The 15,253-nt window shown below is 36.3% G+C and overlaps 1 protein-coding gene across 1 annotated transcript in view; it reads left to right on the top strand.

Moving 5' to 3' along the window:
* The first annotated feature begins 11,282 nt into the window (after nucleotides 1-11,282).
* Nucleotides 11,283-15,253, top strand: part of LOC112469605 (protein unc-13 homolog C-like) — a 33,072-nt gene continuing 29,101 nt past the window's right edge. Inside the window, exon 1 of the mRNA XM_025038960.1 lies at nucleotides 11,283-11,811. The gene's annotated coding sequence lies outside the window, so the exon portion shown is untranslated. The remainder of the gene's footprint in view (nucleotides 11,812-15,253) is intronic.

The following is a 15,253-nucleotide window of genomic DNA, read 5'->3' as shown; positions in this document are numbered from 1 at the left end:
CTGCTGTAACAAAATAGGCATTCCCGTGAAAACTTTGTAACTAGTGTCCTATTTATCACAAACATATGAGATAATGTTCCTTATGCAAATATGTACAGTAGCAGGATAAACTGTATTTTGGATGCTGTATTAAGGAATATCATTTTCACACAAACCAATTTAGTGAAGAGATCAGACAAATAAGTGTAAGGATCATTCCATGAAAAATAGAACAGAAAGCACAGATTAAAAGCTACTAATTTGCTAATTATTTTTAGATGTCACCCTTCTAAAATACTGATGATATTTGAGTAAATTAATATATTGATATATTTTCTGTCTCATTATAAATTTATAATTTAAGGATATGATTTGATATTTTTAAAATTTTCTTTGCAAGTGTGTGTGTGTGTGTATGTTTGAATGTGAGTTTATTATACTCTGGGCCCACACCTGTTTCCTACAGATCACATATCTAATTGCTTTCTTTAGCTCCAATGGAGACTTTAGCACACTCGCTGACAGTATCTGTCTCAAGAAACAAACAAAGCTATAAGATGCTGTTTCATATCAATGTTGCAGCATTCATCAGGTTACTGGCTGCAAAAAAATACTGCATTATTAGAAAGAAGAGAGGAATAGATTGGAATATATGCTGAGGTTCTTAGTGTCTTTTTTTCTTCAGTAATGAAATGAAATCATAGAGGTGAGCTTCTGCTCTAATTAATTCTTCCCTTAGAATGTCAGTCTTTTCTTCTCTGCTGCTCTCATCAGAACCACCTGAAGGGAATAACTAATAAGAGTTTATCTGTCATCTCTTGTACATGACAAAACTCAGACTGCTAGAAATCAAAGGAAGCAAGTTACCCTCACCTGCGAAGAAATTATAATAGAGCATATTTATGTAGTTCCTTGCATTTATGATTTTTTTTACATTGGCTTATGGAGGTCAGAAGGCTGATTTTGCTGTTTTAATTCTAAACTGACAGAAAAATAGGTTATGTTTAATGATCCTGCAGAAGGCTTCTAGTTGCAGAGAATGCTTTTGAAACACAAATTAGACCTGCCAGCAGGGGGCGAGCATTAGCTGCAAGAAAGGCTTGGATTGACATTCTCTTTTTTCTTTTTTTTTTTTTTTATTAAGTTTAAGAGGCAAACAAGCTCTCCCCTAAGTGTACTTACATACTTTTACTTAATTATTTTGTGGACTTTATTTTAAAAGTTTTCAGGTTTTAAATTATTATACTTCCTCTGTTACATGAAGACCCTCAACTGGTGCCTTCCTAGTTCATCAGAATTGTACCCAAACTTTTGTTGTAAAAATTCTTTCAGTTTTGTGGAAAACAGCCTACCCAAACAAGCTCTCCCCTAAGTGTACTTACATACTTTTACTTAATTATTTTGTGGACTTTATTTTAAAAGTTTTCAGGTTTTAAATTATTATACTTCCTCTGTTACATGAAGACCCTCAACTGGTGCCTTCCTAGTTCATCAGAATTGTACCCAAACTTTTGTTGTAAAAATTCTTTCAGTTTTGTGGAAAACAGCCTACCATAACAGAATCTACAAAGCTTTGAATTAAATCAAACCTGCCTGAGTTTGAACTTTTGGATGCTGTGTGACCTGAAGCAAGTTAGGTGACTTCTCTGAGCTTCGGTGAGCTTCTTCATTGGTGAAATAGGGATGTTGTTGAGATACTTGAATGAGATACTACATGTAAAGGATTTAGCTCTATCAGCCACAGGGTAAAATCTTGGTGTTATATACATATCACTATCAATGAGCACAGATCCTGGGAAAGTAGGCTCACAAAAGCAGTTACAATACCCATTAGAGAAGCACTGCTAAGAGTGCATTTGGGAAGGCTCATTACGGAATGAATCTGCAGGACTGCAGGATGAACAAAATGCTCAAGGAAGTCTGATGCATATATCAGTTAGCAGAGGTGAATCTACAAGAGTATGGAGCTAATGACTGAAGTTCATGGTTCACAAACCTAAAATGACTAAAATATTGTCAGGGGAATTGACTGCTGCACATGAAAATGGAAATAAAACAGGTTGGATGGTTTTATATCCAGAAACATAATTTACAGTCAAACAGTTGTGTCAAGATAGAGGGTTTTTCTGAATCTATTTTAGCACTCAAGTTCTTTCTGGCAGGATTTGGAGAAGAACATATCTTTTGGAGTTTGGCAAATCACAAACAGGCCCATCTGTTCTGGAAGGAAATAGTCTTTTGCCATTGCTCTTTTACAGATTGGAGGCTTGACAGATGAAAGATGTGAGCTTTGGGGAGCAAAAATGGGTTACAATGTCAGGAAATAAAATCAGAGAGGACCAACATGTTTGCGGAGTAGAGTGAGAACTGAGATACCTCACAGGAAAGACTGTATCTACCTCTTCATCCTGAACTGTGTATTTAAGGGACCATTAAATCCCACAGCTTGACTGAAGGGTTTGGAAGCAAATTAACAATTTTGTGGAGACGTTCATCTACTTGCTGAAAAGAGTCATTATGGTTGATCTGTCTCTCTAAATCTTGAACACTCTGTGGAAGTAGTATTTTAAGTCTAAGGATTACATTTAGCAAAAACACTATATTTTTCCAGCTATTTATACAAAGCTATCCCTATGGATATCTATGAAAAGTAGATAAAAATGGTCTTTCTTCAAATAATAACTGAGTATTCTGTATTTCTATGCACTCAGAGGACATGTAATGCATCTCAATCAGGCAAAATAAATTCCGAAGTGATGCTCAGGTATTCTTCTGAGGCATTTAAATACACATCTAAATAAAAGAAGCCTGCATACTTATGTGAGCCAGAAATCTACCACATTAAACCAAGACTTCACTTTTATTATTAAAGATGCTATCTGAAATGCCATGCTTTTTTAAAACTCCAAGTAGTGTTTTAGAAATAGCATCTCATCTAGAGTCAGCACCAGGTGAAGAAGACTTGGTAAGCAACCAGCAAACTTATAACCCTTTGGCACCTCAGAGGCTCTGACAGCAGCCTGTGTCATTGGAGGGAAATGGTAGCACAATGTAAAAGCATGTTGTCAGCCACAATCATGTACTTGTATTGCATGCTAAAATGATTTCTGAATCTCCATTCTTTCTGGGAGGCAGCACCTTAGAAGAGACTTTTTTCCCCAACTGGTGGAGGTGCATTTATCATTTACAGTACTGTTGTCATAATATAGTTGGCATAAAGATTTTTCTATGTGAAACTTGTTAAATATTGCATCAGGACCCTCCAAAGTCATGTCTCAGTGTTTAGAAATGTTTTTGGATCTTCTTAAGGCTGAGATAGTTTTGGCTACATTCTGCCCCCAGATGCACCTTTTTTAAGCAAGAAAATACAATTGTACAGGAAAGTAATGTTAATAATCATCTTACATGTTTTCTCTCTGATTACGTTAAACCCCAAATAATTTTTATTTGTACTCTGAGCAGGAGGGGAATGTGGCCCAACTCATCACATATCAGAGGGTAATTCAGAGAGGAGAAAAGAGACTGCATTATGCCATATTATAGAAGCTAATTTCTCTAAGTAATCCCAATAGATTCAGGTAGTTTTTGTGAGAACTGGTTCTTAAATGAATTTTAAAATTCAGCTGACAGTTGCCTTTAGTGAATTAGTCAGGGGCTCCTGTTATTGGAAGGCGTCTCTCGATCAAAGACAGTGATAAGAGCAATGGAAACAAAATATTTTGAGCACTTATCAGAATGAAGAAGAACCCAGGGAACAAGTGAGGGAAGCAGATACAACCAGGACATTGGGAGACAAAGGAAAGATGGTCTCTGTATAATAACTGATATTCTACGAGAGGAGCTTTTATAATAGAAGCCTATTGACTAACAACAGCCCATGGAGCCACTGATACCAAGGAGAAGCAGCAGCAGAAAGGATGCTGGGCTAGGAAAACATCCTAAGTCTCAGGAACCCCAAAGGTCTGAAGGTCCTTATTTGGGTCTCTCCGTGAGAAAAGAGGACTCAGTCCTCTTTTTGTATATAATTTGGAATTAGAAGAAGATCCACATTCCTTATCTCTTTGAGCTTTGTAGCAAGAATCAAAAGCTGGTAGCCAGTAAACTGAAAAGAACCTACAGAAGTTTTAATTTATTTTTTTGCATAAAGATTGTCCTAAAATTGCAAGTTTTTACACAAAGTTCCAGATTCCTATCCTATTTTGAAAAATAAGCAAATTTCTTCATCTGACACTCATCTCATTAAGCAGCTATTCCTTTTACATAGAGCTGTACTCTGCAGTGTCCTACAGTCCTATCTTTGTGAATTTTCTCACATTCAATTTACTTAAACCATTCACATGACCTTCCTGATCATTGGAAGTATTTGTGTTTGCAAATTATGAGGAATACGATGCACCTCAGGATGGCCCCTCCTCTTAAGGATCTCAGGATGGAGGTAGTTTCAGTATTCTACCTTCTACCTTGAGCAAAAATTTTTTAAAGGAAGCTTTACACTGTTTTCCATAGTGGCTGCACCATTTTACATTTCCACCAATGGTAGATAAGAGTTACAATTTCTCCTTATCCTTGTCAACACTTGTTTTCTGCGTAGTTTTGTTTTGATAGTGGCCATCCTATTGGATGCAAGGTTATATAGCTCATTGTAGTTTTGTTTTGCATTTCCCTAATGATTAGTGATATTGAGCATATTTTTATATGTTAATCATTTGTATATGTTTTATATTTTTGATAATTTCATCTGTTGGCCGTTTGACTTCTTTGGTGAAATGTCTGTTCCAAGTCCTTTGACCCATTTGTAAATTGGGTTATTTGATTTTTTTTGTTGCTGAGTCATAAGAGTTCTTTATATATTCTGGACATTAACTCCTTAATAGATAAAGACACGTAAACCAATGCAATAGAATAGAGGGCCCAGAAATAAACTCTCACATATACAGTCAAATGATCTTTGACAAGAGTGCCAAGATCACATAATGAGAAACAATGGTCTTTTCAGCAAATGATATTGGAGAAATTAGATATCTACATGAAAAAGAATGAAGCTGGACCTTTGCCTTACACCAAAATGGATTAAATTGACTCAAAGTGGACTAAATGTGAGACCTATAACTATAAAACTCCTAAAAGAAAACATAGAGGAAAAGTTTCAAGATATTGGATTTGGCAGTGATTTCTTAGATTTAATACTAACAGCAGAGGCAACAAAAGCAAAAAATAGGCCAGTGAGACTACATCAAACTTAAAAACTTCTGAGCGTCAAAGGGAACAATGAAGCGAAAAGGCAACATATGAAATGGGAGAAAATAATTGCAGGTAGCAGTATTTGTAATTTAATATAGGATGACTTACTAATCTAAAAAAATAGTCTCCACTAGCTGTTGAAACTTCTGGAACACTGTTCTGGAATTCTTTTAAAAGTATGTACCTTTTTTCAAGGTATATATTTGGAAACTGGTTAAAAATTCATCTACATAAGGAAGACTTTTATTATCTCCTTTTGCATTCTTATATGATGCTATCAGATACTAAGTACTTCCTTTCACCACTCCTAGAGGTATAGCATCTCCTCCTTCAGCATCCATTAAAAAATGATAATGATGATGATAATAATAACAGCTGACATTCTGTCAAGTTCTTTATGCTTTTCATGCTTTTAATCCTCACAACGAACACATGAATGTGTAGCTGCTTCTTAATGCCCCTCATTTTATAAATGTCCCATAAACGAAAATTACCAACTGAATTTAAGTGCTGTTAGAATTATTCTAAAAAGACCATGGGTTCATTGCCTTAATTTCTTCTTCCTCCCATGTGATGTACTTTATTAATTTGCAACATAGAGTTGGTTTCTTATAAAGCCTTTTCTGAATAGCATAGCTAAAGTAATCAAAGAGTTGATAAAGGAGAAATAAAAAAGGGCAAAATTCTGGAAAGCGAAGGGCTCTGAAGACCAACTTCATTTAGTACACAGTTGACCTAAAGTCAACCTGATAGTTGTATGAAGGAGTTTCTCCCTGGCTGCAAACCAGGAAGCAGAGTTTTGTCTCTGCTTTTACCTTTTCATGCTCTGCAGAGTGTGTGGATATGCTCTTTGGAGCCAAAGCCAGGAAACTGAGCAGAATATGAAATGCTATGAAGAGGAAGGATATGATGTCCAATTATATTAAATAAAATGTTCTAAATGGGTATATTTTTGATGCAAGTATTTTAGACCTATTCAAAGAAATACATACTTGACTTGTATCATGGTTCATGTATGTCCCAGAAACTTATTAAGTTAGGTAGAAAGAACTTTTAATATGAGGCACGAACCATTGCTTATAACCAGAAACTGGGCAATTAAATCTCTTCGTTACTAAATATAATTTTTAAAAAAACTGTTAGACAAAGTATATGTCTTCGCAAAGTTTGAATTCATGCAGTTTCTAGTGAATAATGATTCTCACCCAGTCAGCATGCAGTTTCTGTTAAGGCCATTTTCACTGCTCTTGGAGTAATTGATACACACTGAATAACTCCTGAAATACTGGCAAATAATATAATTCAAAATCATTCCCTTAATCTTCTCAAAAGAGGAAAAGAGATCATTGCTGTTTTTTGGAAGAAAGAAAAACCTGAGTCATTTATTTATCACTGTGTAATAAATATTTTATCTGAGGCATTCTTTCCTTCTCATACTGAACAAGATATCTCAATTTATATGTGAACTTTAACTATTGTCAAGCAAGTAAAATGTCTAGTGAACATAAAACATTTAGCAAGCAAATATAAACCATTAAAAGAATAGTTTTACTTCTGTCAAATCATGTTGAAATCTGCATTTGGAAATTCATAAAGACTGGAAAAAGAAAAAGGAATACACATATTGAGCACATAGTCAGTACAAACAAAGGAAATGGAGGCTCAAGGATGTTACAGAACTGGTATAAGACCATCTAGGAAGAAAACAGCAGAACTATGAGTCAAAGATAGGCCCTTTGGAATTCTAAAACTTTGATTAAAAATTATTATTAAAAAAAATAATTACTCCTGAAAACTTCACCACAGTGAACGGAGGGCAAGTTAGTAATGATAGAGAGTAATGACAATGATATGTGGTAAGAACTTTGATATATTAATTTTTACTTGCCATATTTGCAGTGGAATCAGGTTTGAATGCTTGATTTCTAATCTAGTCTCCATCACTTACTAGTTATATATAATCAGGTAAGTCATGTAGACTTTCTGAGTCTCCGTTTCAGTATTTTAATATGGGGACAATAACAAGACTACTATAATGTCTTGCATTTTTTTAAAGATAAGTATTAAATGAGAAGATATATGTAAAAAGATTTTGTACGGGTGTTAAACGAACTTTAGACATTATTGTTGTGTTATTGACTCACCACTGTTGGAATATGTAGTTAGAATGTTTGTCCTGGGTTACATTTATGAGACAGCTGGTGAGAACTAAGGGTGCCATTTGGACCAAGAAATAGAATAAAGCTAGTAGGCTACACAGGGACTCAACCCATGTCCTTAGCCCCATTAACTCTGTGTTCTCCTTAGTACACTGTTATTCACTCACTAACTTACTCAACTTACCTTTCAGGTGTCTGGCCTTTGACTGGACAGTGGTGATATAAATGTGAATGAACCACAGTCTCCGTCCTCAAGGAGATCACAGTCTAGCAGGGAAAGGCAGGCAGATGAGTAAATTAATAGTTAATGTACTTTATAATAAACTAATGCTACAATAGAGATTTGTAAAAGTGCTAAGAGCCACAGAGAAGAGAACTGCAGGCACTGACTAGGGGAGCATTCTCATCTTGTTACTGAATTTGTTGAACCTAAAACTTTTACATCTTAAAACAACTTAAGGTGTACTTAAATTCATTTATTAAATAATACTCAATCTAGTTCTTCATTTGGGATTTCCAAAGATACCTTTCTCTCTCTTTTCTCTTTTTTTCTTCTTTTCTTTTCTTTTCTTTCTTTCTTTTTTTACTTAAATGATGAACATTTATTATCTCACCGTTTCTGTGGGTCGGGAATTCAGGAATAGCTCAGGTGGTTTTATTCAGCATGTCAGCAGGCACTGTAGTCATCTCAAAGACTGAATATGGCTGGAAGGTCAGCTTTCAAAATGGCTCATGCGCTTGGCTGTTGACACAGAGTCTCAGTTCCTATCTGGCTGTTGGCAGGAGATCTTAGTCCTTTGCCCTGTTGGCTTCCTTTTAGGCTGCTTGAGCGTCCTTATGACATGGCAGCTAACTTTCCCCAGAGTAAACAAACCAAGAGGGAGTAGGCAAAGAGAAAACTGCAGTACCTTTTATAACTTAGTCTCCAAAGTTACACACTGTCACATCCACTTGAAGGTACAATTTTTAAGTAAGCCATAATTTAATGGAAAGTTTTAATTTATGAACTGAATTTAGCATGTTCTTTACTATCATAAAATCAATATTTTGCAAACTTTTCCATATTGTACTACATGGTTTATTCCCCAATATTTTTCTTCTATTCATTATTCAGTTATACAGAGAAAGAAACACCAACTTGCAATTTTAGATATATAATGTTTTTGTCCTCAATTATCTTGACAATTAATCCATTTGACCAATTCATTTGAATGAATACATAGAGCCAATGCTGGTCACAATTTTTTAAAAATAGTGAGGTCCAGTGATTGGTTATCAATTCCCTGAAATAAAGAGAGAGGTCTTCTAGAAAGCTGAAAATACAATTCAATGTACACAAGGTTGATTCATGCCTTTCCAAGAATTCCTCTATTGCTTAAAACCAAGTGCACAGGCAGTAAAAGAATTATGCAAGAAAGAAGTGTTTACTTGATACTTTTGGTTTAGTCAAGCTTTATTACCAATAAAAAATGACCAATGACCCAGACACTTTGCTATTCTCTCACCTGAATCATAAATGAAGCAAATGATCTTGCCCAATTTATGTTGTGAGATATGGGTGCTGAATAGTACCCTAGAGGTTTTATTTCTCCTAAAATTGCTGCTAAGAGATTTAGAGGAGAAATAGTCTTATTGTCTTAATCAATCTGTACGTTTGGGGGCATGTACCTGTGTGTTGTGAGTATATAAGCGTATTTATTTCCTATCCTGTGTTGTTTAATGTTACTCATCCAAGAATTTGAAAAGCTCTTTGCAGAAATAGAATGTGTTTTATTGATAAGAATGTGTAGGACTCTGATTGCTGTATTTATATCATTGTGATTATACATTATTCAAATCAGGTAGTCAGCAGGTGAAAACTACCCAGCAAGAGCCAAGGAAGTTCTGTTAGGGATTTTGGTATGCTGCACGTCAATAAAGTCGTAAAGCTCTGTCACTCTCTCCAGTAGTGACATATTTTATTAGCAGGCAGTGTTCCTCAGATACATGATTCCTGCCACTTTCAGAGATGCAAACAATTTCCAGTTTGAAATATATAACCTGAATCCTGATGATTAGAGCTGAGCAGTGCATTTGTCAGAACACACACACTGGCTTTAGAGTATTCATACGACGTTATTTCTCCATAAAAGCAAAGGCTGGTGATCACCACCTCTGTTGTTACTTTCCCTGTGAGAGTATTTAAATTAGAGCGATATTTTCACACCTCTTGTCATTATACTACTCACACATTATGGAGACCACTCAGGGTTAGGATCATCTTACTTGTTTTACCTTCCTTAGGTTTGAACATTTAGATCACTGATACTATATTCCAGTTTACTGAGAACTTATATATATCACACTACTCTGAGTGCTGGGAGCTCTTAGCTGAGCATAGCTTTAGCACTTTGTTCTGGCTACTGCTTGGCGTAAAAAGAAGAAAAAAACTCTGTGATTAGGTGTTCCTTCCTCTGTGCATTGAAGAGCATTCTTCAAATCAGTGTGTTGGCTAGCCTGAAGTTTTCTGTAGAAAAGAGTCAAGTTTTGCCCTATCATCTTCTTTTAGGTCCAGCCAGTTTTCTTTTGCCATTGTCGAGTGCTTACTGCTGAAGGCAGCAGAGCTTTGTCCTACCCACCACTGTGGTGGCTGCTGAAGATGGAGATCACACTTCTCCAGTGTTTGCTCACTGACGAAGCTCATTAGACCTTGAGCAGCTGCTCAAGTCCATTAATAGTCACTTAAGCAGCAGGTTGAGGAAGCTGTGTTCTTTTGACCTAAAGGTGGAGCTGAGAGCTGGGAACAGAAGCCCTCAGCTACTAGCACCCAGCACATATATTGTATTGAATTTGTGGGCTTTAAAAAATATCCTAGAGATATTATTTATTGGTTGTCACACATAGTAGGTGGAATGTATTTTGCCTCAAGTTTTGTCAAAAAGTTAACTGTTCATTTTGCTGGCAACTCTTATGTATTAAATATTTAGGTAGAGTCAACTCTAAAGTTGGTCAAGGCATATTTATCCTTAAGTGTACCGGAAGATGCCATACAAATCTATGTGTGTGCTCCCTACACTGTTTGATCTCAGCTGATGGCTGACTGTTCTTCAGCTCTGGAAACATCTTCTTATTTTCTAAGAAGCAAAGAAAAATGAACAGAAGTAAGCCAGCAGACCAGATGCAGCCTAAAACCTACAAATTAGTCTGGGACTTGAGCTTCTCTAAGGCTCTATTTTAAGATCCAGTACTTTTTGTTTGTTCATTTCAACAGGAGGGCTAAAGGATAGAAAATGCTTTATTGGTGAAAAGTGGGAGCCGTTACTCTCCTCACTTCCTCTACTCCGTGAAACTAAAGAAGAAAGTAGCCCATTCAATTCCTAGCTGGCTCTTTAAAACATTAACATTAAATAGGAAGATGTTATTTCTAAGTGAGAAGCCTAAGCTTTGTATCACTTTGTTTTCCACCATTTCTCATTTTGATTGCATGTGTCCTTAATTCAAAATTTTGAGGAATCACCTTCAGATGGCTTTCCACGCATTAAAAAGAAGAAAACTACCTGAGATGAGACATTAGCATCTCTTCTATCTCAATAGCTAGCTGCCTCTCGGTGGCTAATTCGAAATTATACTGTGTGCGGTGTGCTTTTCATGATTCCAAGCACAGCCGACTAATTATTAAATTATCCATGTTATCAAAGGGGCTGCAAACGCTCCTGGTAGAATTGGCCTTATGATAGTCTCGTAGGTCAGCACTGAGTGATAAAGGGAAATTAGGCTGAGGAAGCTCTTGGCATCCAGGCGTTTTCCTCAGCGGTGAGGCTGCGCTCAACACAGTTACTTGTCAGTGCGGTGTTGACGGCCACACCTGGCGGCGGCCACAGTGCATTTTCTGTGAATAAGGGCTGTGGCTCAGCCTGGAGGAGCTGCTCTGTGCAGCAGCAGCGGTGGCAGCAGAGGGAGCCGAGGCGCTCCGGGTAGAGGAGGGCGGCGATCCAGCATCAGTGCTGCAATCCCCAAAGCAGTGGCCGCGGCCGCGCGGTGGGAAGTTCCCCGCACGCACTCTTGCCGCGCTGCTCCTCATCTTCAATTGTTGGTGAGCCTTGGCGCTCGTCAACGCACGGAGGACAGCCCATTTTGCTTTCTTAGAGACAGGGATGAGAAATGAGCTGCTGAAGATATTTGGCAGTGAGGAGAGCAAAAGGCAGTTTCGTGCCAGCAGCTAAGTTGTAAAATTGCTTTGGAGGCTGCCCGGGGAGCACGATAGAATTGACAAGAACAGACACCGTTGTAGACCAAAGGCATGCCTGATTGCACTTGAGTCTGTCCGATCCCTGGTTCGCAGCTTCCGTCCGCTCCTGCTCTAACTCTTTGTGGTTGAATGAAGGAAACGAGACTAGAAACAAGATCGCAAGTGGTATTCCTCAAAGGAAAACACATAACACTCCAAAAGGAGGTGAGGAACAACCCAGCTGGTGTGTACATTTTTTTTTTTTAAAAGGAGAATCCCTCAGGTATGTTCTCTTTTCCCCGGTATGCTCTGCCTCATCTGCATGTGATTTTTGTGTCTGCCTTTTTTTGCCGATTCTTTTTGTTTGCACTTTGAATCACAACCATGGAGTTCTCCTAGTGTATTTGATGCATTTGTAAATACTCGGTTCTCCTGTGTTTATAATATGGATGGTTCTATTAAGGATCACGGACCTCTCGGTAATTGCTTTATTTTTTTTTTAAAAGGAGAATGATAAATAATTGCTTCATTTCTGCTCAACTTTCAGGGAAATATCTGTTTATGGACAAACAGAGCTGGGATAAAAGGCTGGGATAATTCCTAATCCCTTGAGATTTGGGGAGGGAGGAAATAGAACCAAATAGAAAAAAGAAAAGTTAAGTGCTTCTTGGAAGGGGTTAAAAGCTGAGATGTCATTGACGGGCATTGTGTCACCCAAGTGATTTTCCGGCTCAGCTTTGAGTCTGGAGCAAATTGAGCTTTCTGCATTTCACCCTCTTGATCAGTGCTTTAAGATGAAGATCCTGCAGATTTGTTTTCAGGAGGCAAATTGCTTAAAGTGTGTACTTGGTTCTGTTTTACAATTGTTCTGTGGTGCTGAAGGAGGCAGTCTAAAAAAGAATCCCTTTGCTCCAACAGCTTGAGTGAACCCTAACTTCTGCAATTACATCATCGATATACTTGTATAATAAAGAGAAAGACAGATACGGCAACAATAGTAATGTTGGCTGCCTTTAGGACCTAGGCTGAGATGACAAAGCTTAAAGTCAGTTTTTCTTTTTAGGCTTCTAAATAGAAAAAGGAAAGATGTGGGTGGGTAACACATAAAATGAATTTTTAGAATTACTCTGCCTTTCTTTAAAAAGCTAAGAAGATAAGTTTGTCTCATTTTTGAATTAATAAATGTAATACTTTAAGAATAATCTTTTATGCTTTAATACATTATTTTCATAAAAGTGGATAAAACTGGCAATAAATTAAACACACATGTATTGAAATTAAATGAGATTACGGGAGGGGAGAAACAAGAGAATGAGAAAGTTTGCTATACATTTTTATATATATCAAAACATTTCATAGATTTTTTAAAAAAGTACACTAAAACAAAGAGTTAATGCCAAAGATTTAGGACCCAACCTTTTAATTATTGTTGGTCCTACTTTCTTGTGATTTAAAAGTGGAAATGGAATACTAGCAAATAGAATTTAAATTATAATTTGTGAATACTATAAAGTTAATCACCACCCTGCTCTTTTAAAATCAAAACCTCATTTTTGCCAAATGGTAGCGATCCAGAGCACTGAATTGGGCCATACAACAAAATCAGGACATCAGTGTTTCAAAATTACACACATTACTATAATAACAACAATAACACAATGTTATAAGTAATGATAAGCAATTCCTGGGCCAGAAGATTGATTTGGAAGATGGGCAGAGTTGAGCTTACATTCATTAGTAGGGTGTGGAAAATATTGTGTATGTCTTCTGTGTGGACATCTCATATGAGGAGGATTATATCTATAGAGAAAATACTATAGTAATGATATGAGTAATTTTATTGAATTTATTAAATGATTATTTTTCAAACTAATGAATAAAGATTATTTTAAATAATATTTGAAACTCTCATATACAGAGTTGCCTTTTCAAACCATAGTAGAATTCTGTTGAGAAAGTAATTTCAATAGAATTATGGACTTGGATTTGAAGATGGATAAACAGGTTTGGGTTTATTTCACAGCATTTGATTTTTTGTCGTTAGACTTTCATCATAGAGATTTGGAATCTTCCAGAAATTGCCACCACCATGTGCTTGGATAAACCCATGCCAGGTGAAATATGAGGTAAACATGTTAGATAAGCCAGAGAATTCACTTTTCCATATGCTTATTATTAACAAAGTAAACTATTTCTCTTCTTAGGCTACCTAGCACCTTTCTGTGGTTGCTAGTCTTTGAACATGAAGGAATGAATTATGCAGTGTAAGAACTACTTGCTTAAGAATCCCTTGCTTAAGTAACTTTAAATGATTCCCCTTTCACAGACAAATTGTACTAAGTGTGTGTGTGTGAGCTGAAAAAAAGACGTTCTTCATGTCTTTGCTGATTTGGGGCAAATCTCTGATTTTGAATATCAGTACACTTTTGGCATGATGATATTTTTTCCCAGTGTTCCAGGTGCTTTCATTTCTACTGACCATTTCAGCTAATTCAATAGACATACTCTTCTGTGAGTTCTCTGAGACATTATGCCACCTGTATGTTGTCTTCCAGTTTTAATGCTATCAGCTCCTGTTATTCGTTCTTTCCATCCTGTAGTCTTTACTACAGCAAGACTTTCTCCAGAATTTTTGAAACATAGGAATTACTTTCTCTCTAGAGAAAGATATTTCTGCTTTCAGCTGAAGATTTTAGAAATTTTAAATACATGCCAAATTTGTTTCTAAATGTGCTTTTGAAAATAGAATGACACTTCAAACTATATTATGGTTTATACATAATGTTAACTTATTTGATAACATACATAAATTAATATCATTCAAGCAATAATTGCAAATTTAAAGAATTAAATTTGCATCTTTCATTGTTGCTGTTGTTACAGATTCTTTCAGATCTCAAATTGTCTATGCTTGAATGGCTAGGCTTCTATTCCCTTCCAGCTAAAAAAAAAAAGGAGGGGATTATTAATAACCCTCTCAATCTGTAGCTTTTAAGCATGTAAAAAACTGAGCATCTAGTTCTGTAACCTCTATAGCAATAATGGATGCTACAACAGTGTTTGCTCTACTTCTAGTCTCTTAAGGCACAGTTAGGTGGACAGGTGGTATTCTAACCTCAGAAGTCCTCTGGAGGAGAAGTAGAAATGAAGACACCCTGAATTATTTCTCCTTTTCTTCTGAAAATGATTGTGATCCAGGAGGCATAAATGTTTCCTATCTCTTGCATATTCTAGTTATGTTGTACAATTTAGCCTGAGCATATAAAAATTATTATAATCTCGATATGGGAGTTTTATATTGTTTTTCCTACTAAGGAAGTTAAGAAAATATTATGTTGAAATAAATGCTTGTTAGCAAGATAGAAATTCAACAATATAAATTGTACTCAGAGTTTTTCCACTATTAAGAAAAAGTAATCAGAGAAGATGGGTTTCCTTCTCAAAGATTTTCTTGTCTTCCTTAGACTTTTACAACTCCACCTTCGGCTGTCTCTATTCCCAATCAATCTCCATTGGCCCAAATTTTGTAGAATTTCTGAGTCTGAGAACTAGAAGGGGTTTCATGAGCATCGAAGAGTCTCTTTTACAGAAGAGAAAAGCAATGCTTAGAAAATGAGAACCCAAGTTTACACAGCCAGTTGGAGACTGAGTTCAGGGTACTTTGTTT

This window comes from Pteropus alecto, unplaced genomic scaffold (genome assembly GCF_000325575.1).
Source record: "Pteropus alecto unplaced genomic scaffold, ASM32557v1 scaffold86, whole genome shotgun sequence".
Lineage (NCBI taxonomy): Eukaryota > Metazoa > Chordata > Mammalia > Chiroptera > Pteropodidae > Pteropus > Pteropus alecto.
This window is presented reverse-complemented; position numbering and strand designations above follow the sequence as displayed.